The sequence below is a fragment of the Hippichthys cyanospilos genome, chromosome 1, assembly GCF_059441005.1.
Source record: "Hippichthys cyanospilos isolate Australia breed blue-spotted pipefish chromosome 1, RoL_Hcya_1.0, whole genome shotgun sequence".
In the NCBI taxonomy this organism is placed as follows: domain Eukaryota; kingdom Metazoa; phylum Chordata; class Actinopteri; order Syngnathiformes; family Syngnathidae; genus Hippichthys; species Hippichthys cyanospilos.
This window is the reverse complement of record NC_142369.1, coordinates 35,272,501-35,279,996: the sequence shown is the minus strand read 5'-3', so window position 1 is coordinate 35,279,996 and position 7,496 is coordinate 35,272,501. Positions and strand designations below refer to the sequence as shown.

Here is a 7,496-nt window from a genome sequence, read left to right as displayed (position 1 = left end):
AGCCCGGACACTCTACGGAGGAAAGTAATTTCGGCTGCTTGTAATCGGGATCTTGTTCTTTCGGTCACGACCCACAGCTCGTGGCCATAGGTGAGGGCAGGAACGTAGATTGAGTGGTAAATAGAGAGCTTCGTCTTTGGGCTCAGCTCTTTCTTCACCACGACAGACCAGTGCAGAGCCCGTATGACAGCAGATGCTGCACCGATCCGTCTGTCGATCTCACGCTCCATCCTACCCTCACTCATGAACAAGAACCCGAGATACTTGAACTCCTCCACTTGGTGCAGGACCTCATCCCCGACCTGGAGAGGGCATTCCACCCTTTTTCGTCTGAGGACCATGGGCTCAGATTTGGAGGTGCTGATCTTCATCCCAGCTGAATCACACTCGGCTGCGAACCGCCCCAGTGAGAGTTGGAGGTCACGGCCTGAAGAAGCCAACAGCACCATATCATCCGCAAAAAGCAAAGATGCAATGCTGAGGCTCCCAAACCTGACACCCTCAACGCTTTGACTGCGCCTAGATATTCTGTCCATAAAGGTAATGAACAGAATCAGTGACAAAGAGCAGCCTTGCCAAACCTCATTGGAAACGAATTTGACTTACTGCCGGAAATGCAGACCACGCTCTGACATCGGTCATACAGGGACCGAACAGCCCATATCAGGGTGTCCGGTACCCCATTCTCCCGAAGCATCCCCCACAGAGATCCCCGGGTGGAACACAGTCGAATGCCTTCTCCAAGTCCATAAATCACATGTAGACTGGTTGGGCAAACTCCCATGCACCCTCGAGGACCCTGCCGAGGGTGTAGAGCTGGCCCACTGTTCCACAGCCAGGATGAAAACCACACTGCTCCTCCGGAATCTGAGACTTGACTTCCTGACGGACCCTCCTCTCCAGCACCCCTGAATAGACCTAACCGGGGAAGCTGAGGAGTGTGATTTCTCTGTAGGTGGAACACACCCTCCCGCCTTCTTATAAAGGGGTACCACCACCCCAGTCTCCAGGGGCACTGTCCCCGACGTCCATGCGATGTTGCAGAGGCGTGTCAGCCAAGACAACCCTTCAGCATCCAGAGCCTTCAGGAACTCTGGGCGGATCTCATCAACCCCCGGGGCCTTGTCACCAAGGAGTTTTTTGACCACCTCAGTGACCTCAGCCCCAAAGATGGGAGAGCGCAAATCGGGGCCTGAAGGCTCTGCTTCCTCAGAGGAAGACGTGTCAGTGGGATTGAGGAGGTCTTCGAAGTATTCTGCCCACCGGTTCACAATGTCCCGAGTTCAAGTGAGCAGTGCCCCATCTCCACTGTACATAGTGTCAATAGTGCACTGCTCCCCCCCTCTGAGACGCCGGATGGTGGACCAGAATTTCTTTGAATCCATCCGGAAGTCGCTTTCCATGGCCTCACCGAATTCCTCCCACACCCGTGTTTTTGCTTTGGCGACCACCGAAGCCGCACTCCGCTTAGCCAGCCGGTACCAATTAGATGCCTCTGGAGTCCCACAGGCCAGAAAGGCCCGATAGGACTTCTTCTTCAGCTTGACTGCATCCCTTGCCGCTGGTGTCCACCAGCGGGTTCGGGAATTGCCGCCACGACAGGCACCGACCACCTTACGGCCACAACTCCGATCAGCCGCATCAAAAATGGAGGCGCGAAACATGGTCCACGCGGACTCAATGTCCCCCGCCTCCCCCGGGACGTGGGAGAAATTCTGCCGGAGGTGGGAGTTGAAACTCCTTCCAACAGGGGATTCTGCTAGACGTTCCCAGCAGACCCTCACGATACGTTTGGGCCTGCCAGGTCTGGCCGGCATCCTCCCCCACCATCGGCGCCAACCCGCCACCAGGTGGTGATCAGTTGACAGCTCCGCCCCTCTCTTCACATGAATGTCCAAAACATACGGCCGCAAATCCGATGATACAACCACAAAGTCGATCATCGAACTGCGGCCTAGGGTGTCCTGGTGCCAAGTGCACATATGGACACCCCTACTTTTGAACATGGTGTTCATTATGGACAATCCGTAACAAGCACCGAAGTCCAATAACAAAGCACCACTCGGGTTCGGATCGGGGGGGCCGTTCCTCCCAATCACGCCCCTCCAGGTCTCACTGTCATTGCCCACATGAGCATTGAAATCCCCCAGCAGAACGAGGGCGTCCCCAGAGGGAGCGCTCTCCAGCACACCCTCCAAGAACGCCAAAAAGGGTGGGTACTCTTAACTGCTGTTTGGTCCATAGGCACAAACAACAGTCAGGACCCGTCCCCCCACCCGAAGGCGGGGGGAGGCTACCCTCTCGTCCACTGGGGTAAACCCCAATGTAAAGGCACTGAGCTGGGGGGCAACAAGAATGTCCACACCAGCTCTGCGCCTCTCACCGTGGGTATTCCAGAGTGGAAGAGAGTCCAACCCCTCCCGAGAGGACTGGTACCAGAGCCCAAGCTGTGTGTGGAGGCGAGTCCGACTATATTTAGTCAGAACTTCTCGACCTTGCACACCAGCTCAGGCTCCTTCCCCGCCAGAGAGGTAACATTCCATGTCCCAAGCGCTAGCTTCTGTAGCTGGGGATCGGTGCGCCAAGGTGCTTGCCTTTGGTCGCCGCCCAGTTCTCTTTGCACCCGACCCCTATGGCCCCTCCCACAGGTGGTGAGCCCATGTGAGAGGGGACCCAGGTTGGCTGAGCCCGGCCGGGCCCCATGGGTGCAGGCCCGGCCACCAGGCGCTCGCCAACGAGCTCCACCTCCAGGCCTGGCTCCAGAGGGGGGCCCCATTGACCGGCGTCCGGGTGAAGCAAACGTGAGCCCATTTATTTTTCTCATCATATGGGGTCTTTTGAGCCGCATTTAGTCTGGAACCTCACCTAGGACCTGTTTGCCATTGGTGACCCAACCAGGGGCATAAAGCCCCCGACAACTTAGCTCCTAGGATCACTGGAACACGCAAACCCCTCTCCACCACGATAAGGTGACAGCTCACGGAGGGGACCTCTTGAATGGTCATTGAATAATGTAATTCCCTAGGAGTCCAATAGATGGCACATTTACCTAAAGAAGCACGTTGTGAATGGTTGTAAATAATATGTCGTCAACTGGAAGATAAAGTTAATTCTCTTCAAGTATGTCTGTTTATTAAAGAACCCACAACACAAACAAAACAGTCTACTTCTGTCTGCACTGCTACTACCGTATTTTCCGCACTATAAGGTGCACCGGATTACAAGGCACACCATCAATGAATGGCTGAGTTTCTAAAAAAATGTCATATATAAGGCGCACCGGATTATAAAACGCACATAGAGTTGAAACCATAGTACTGGCTGGGGTTGCATTATGCATCCACTAGATAGAGTTGCTTTATGCAGCCACTAGATGGTGCTTCACTGAAGGGAATGTATTAAAAACAATCAGCAAAGTCATCAAAGTTTATTTCCAGTTTATTTATAGAACAAATTTTTATTCATACCATATCAGCGTTGTATGGATATTATACTAAGGAATATTTGTTAATAAAAAATAAATCAGATAAAACAGAATGTGTTATTGGTAATTGCTATTTAAACACTAAACAGGAGCCACAGAGCGCAAAATAGCTCTAGATCAAGCTACGCACTCATGAACGTGCGGCGCCGCAATCTATTTGATTTTCCCCTCTGCGTGCATTATATATTTATGACTTGCTATTCCGATATGGAGCAGCAAGAAGTTACGAATAAATGAAAGTCTGGAAAATTTAAACGACAAACCTGAAACGGTATGAGTAAAGGGTCAAGCGCAGGTGAACGCGCGGTGCCGCTGTCTTTTTCATTTTCCCTCGGCATGCATTACATATTTATGACCTGCTATTCCGATATGGAGCAGCAAGAAGTTACGAATAAACGAAAGTCTGGAAAATTTAAACGACAAACATGAAACGGTATGAGTGAAGAGTCAAGCACAGGTGAACGTGCGATGCCGCCGTCTTTTTCATTTTCCCTCAGCAATCATTACATATTTTTTACCTGCAAATTCCGATACGGAGACGCAAGAATTTATGAATAAATGAAAGTCAGGATCATTTAAATGACAAACATGAGTGTGGTGCCACACATCTGAGTCCTCAAAAAAAAAAAAAAAAAAAAAAAATCGGGTTGGGCCTGCAAATCAAGTTAATTTATCGGGCTGGGCCGAGTCAGGCTTTAATACCCTTGGGCCAGGTCGGTTCGAATTGTATTTTTTTAGGCATAAACTATAGTTTATGCAGTCAGCACATGATATGATCCATATATAAGGCGCACCGGATTATAAGGTGCACCGTCAGCTTTAAAAAAAAAAAAAAAGGGGTTTGGGTGCGCCTTATAGTGTGGAAAACACGGTAATTAATTTCTGTTTTTTGTATTACATTTAAAGTTGACACCATGACTGTAGTTCTACAGTTACATTGCAATTGAAACATAACACATTAATGTAAGAGTAACACGAAAAGCCAGCTAAGTGCTTTACCCTAAGCTATAATACACCATTATGTTTATTAACCCATATCTGAGGGAATGGAGGTGGGACGAGAGAGCAGTTAGCAATTATGTCCACTGGATGGCATTATCATGCTTTACATGAGTGGTCTCCAACCTTTTTGTCACCGGTTGACGCGTGAGATTTTTACTATGGACCGGCGAGTGGAGAGGCGACTCAGAATGTACAAAAATGTAGGCAAATTACATTGTCAATCATAAAACTGAATTACAAAAGCTATTAATTTCAAGGGAAATATCTGCGAATGAGCTAAACGCATACAGGGCAGCGCTACATGATGACGATAAGAACTAATATTAGCTAGCATGTTATCCACAGTCACAAGTTGTTGGATCAACAAACAAACTAATTTTGGGCATATTTTCATAAATCAACATTCTTACAATGAAAGTACAACTTACAGACAGTCATGGGCCAGATTTCACAGAGACAAAACAACGACTGACTGTCCTCAAAACAACACCATCCTTCTCACTACAAAGTATAATATTAAGAGCGGCAAGTGGTGGCGCCAAAAAACAAAGATCAAGCCAAACAAAGCACAAATGAATTAACTGGTAAATTATATCAGTTCCAAAACATTATTTTGGGTGGGGCCCAAGCAGCCTGGTATCAGTTGACCGGTACCGAGCCGTGGACTTGTGGTTGGGGACCACTGCTTTACATGATAGTAAAATGATGGATGTTGATTCCCATTTATAACTGACTGCAGTTTGCATTATAAAGATGCAGCATAATAGCAGATAAACATGCTAGTCAGTTGAATTATATTCCAGTAAGCAAAAAGGGGCATTTTTTTTAGCATTCCCGTCATTCGTCGGCAAGCATCAAGATAATGTGTACAGTCCGTCAGTGTTGACAAAGTGCCCACCTTTGCAAATTTGATTCCAAAAAGTTATTCATTTTAACACTATTCAGATCTTAATCGTAGCACAGGCAGTGTAACGTACTTTTGTTGTGTTTGACTGAGGCAAAAGCTCATCTTAAAACATATTTTAATTTTTTGACTTTCAACTCAATACTGTATGTATGAGCCTCACCATTGTTCTGTTTTTTTTGTTTGTTTTGTTTTTATTTTCTATTTTTACTCAACTTTTACTTGTATTTATTTGGTATTGTATTGTTAATGTTCATTGGTTTGGTTAGAAGTTATTAACTTGTATTTATTGTGTTTGCTATTGCAAGATGACTTTATAGAAATTTGTACGGAGCAATGTCTGTTTTAAAGTGCTATCTAATGTTCAATTCTGTTACACAGCTATGCACAAAGGCACAAACCTCCTATTACATTCACTTCTAGCTGTGAAATGTCTAACAAAATACCAAAAGGAAAAAGACCACTCATGCGCACAGTTTATCATTAATTTGTGCTGGGCTTGCGCTAGGAATGAAAATAGGAAGCTGGAGCTCTACGCTTTGGTCCAGCCTTCTTATTCTTGTTGGTAATGAGTGATTTGTCTGATGACTACTGTACACCTACAGATAAAAGCTGTTGATAGTGAGTTGTTTTTACTGTTTTGATTTCAAACCCAGTGTTTTAAGTCTAGCAAAATTAAGGATGTAGTCTTAATCCTTCCCAATTATCTCTTGCACATGCACCCACACTTCCTTATCCTATCTAAAAGGACTGTTTTCCTTGCTGCCTCCACAGGAAAACCAGCTTGTTGCGATCACCCAGGATTGGAATAGTTTACCATCTTTCTTAAAACAACAAGGTTTTGTCGGTGCAAGTGTAAAAGATACTCTACACATTACACTTGCATCACACAATGGCACCTCTGTCAGGTGGTTTGGGATTTACAATCATTTGTAAAGTTTAAATGCCTGTGTTTCTTGAAACAATCCCCTTGTTATGACACAACACAAAATTTGGTGAAACACCTTTCTTTTAGTCACATTTGCACAGACACCTCTGTATTTTTCTTTCATTTTGATTTACGGCATCCTGTTATTTTACACAAACATACAATGAAATATTGTTGACATTTATCTGAGCTCAATGCATTGTTGTGCAGTACTGTATTTTGTCCAATAATTTTATCTTTGCATCAAAGGTAATTCACATCAAAGAGAGCTGAAATTTCACCCACATGATAACACTGTGTCGGTTAAAAATGGTACAACCACTTACCCTATCACACTGTGAGAACAATGTGGAAGAAAATGGAACAAAAATGGTCAAATTACTGTACTTCACAAGGGTTAAAAGACAATTTTCTAAGGCCTTCTGTAGTTTGCTATTGTGTGTGTCTACTTCAATTTTGGATGATGCACACTCAATCTATGTGAAAACACATTTTTATGCAGCTATTTTATTGATTGTTTCATTTTAAAAATCACCTTTGTTAATATATAATTATTGTAACCAGGCATGTTCCTTTTTATCACACAAAGGTTGCTTCACTACAGTATTTATTCTTTATACAAATACAATTTGCCCAAAGCACAATTAAATGTGCCATTAATTTTAATTTTGTTGTTCTTACTTAAAGTTGCGTACAACAGGTGACATGCTTCATAAATAATAGTAGAGAAGAAAGTATTAAAAGCATGTGATTTTCAGCCTCACATTGTTGTGTGACTACTTCCTGTGCAAAGTGCAAATGACAGTAAGTGCCTGGGAAATGTCAACAATCTCGCCTGGTACTGTCTTGACAGGACCAGTAAATTCTATTCAGTTACCAGCACACTTTTCTTCACAGCCGGCATCAAGATAATGTGTACTTAAGACATTCTGTTTTCACAGAATGGTCATCCTATTTAACGGTTTCTGGGAAATGTGTGCTGTTGCGAGTGTGTGTGTATGTGTGTGTGTTCCTGGACGGCTCAACTTGAGAGAACCGTTTTGGGTTTTCTCCCGCCATGATGAGGACGGAGGACATTTTGGAGAAGTGAGGACATTTAGGCCGATCCTCACTTGTTCAGACCTCTTTTTGAGGGCCAAGACTTGCTTTTAGTGTGTAGCTTTGAATTGGGTCAGGTT

The 7,496-nt window shown here is 45.1% G+C and overlaps 1 pseudogene; it reads left to right on the top strand.

Moving 5' to 3' along the window:
- The first annotated feature begins 1,035 nt into the window (after window positions 1-1,035).
- On the top strand, window positions 1,036-2,779 carry LOC148430221 (uncharacterized; annotated as a pseudogene).
- Window positions 2,780-7,496: the final 4,717 nt, after the last annotated feature.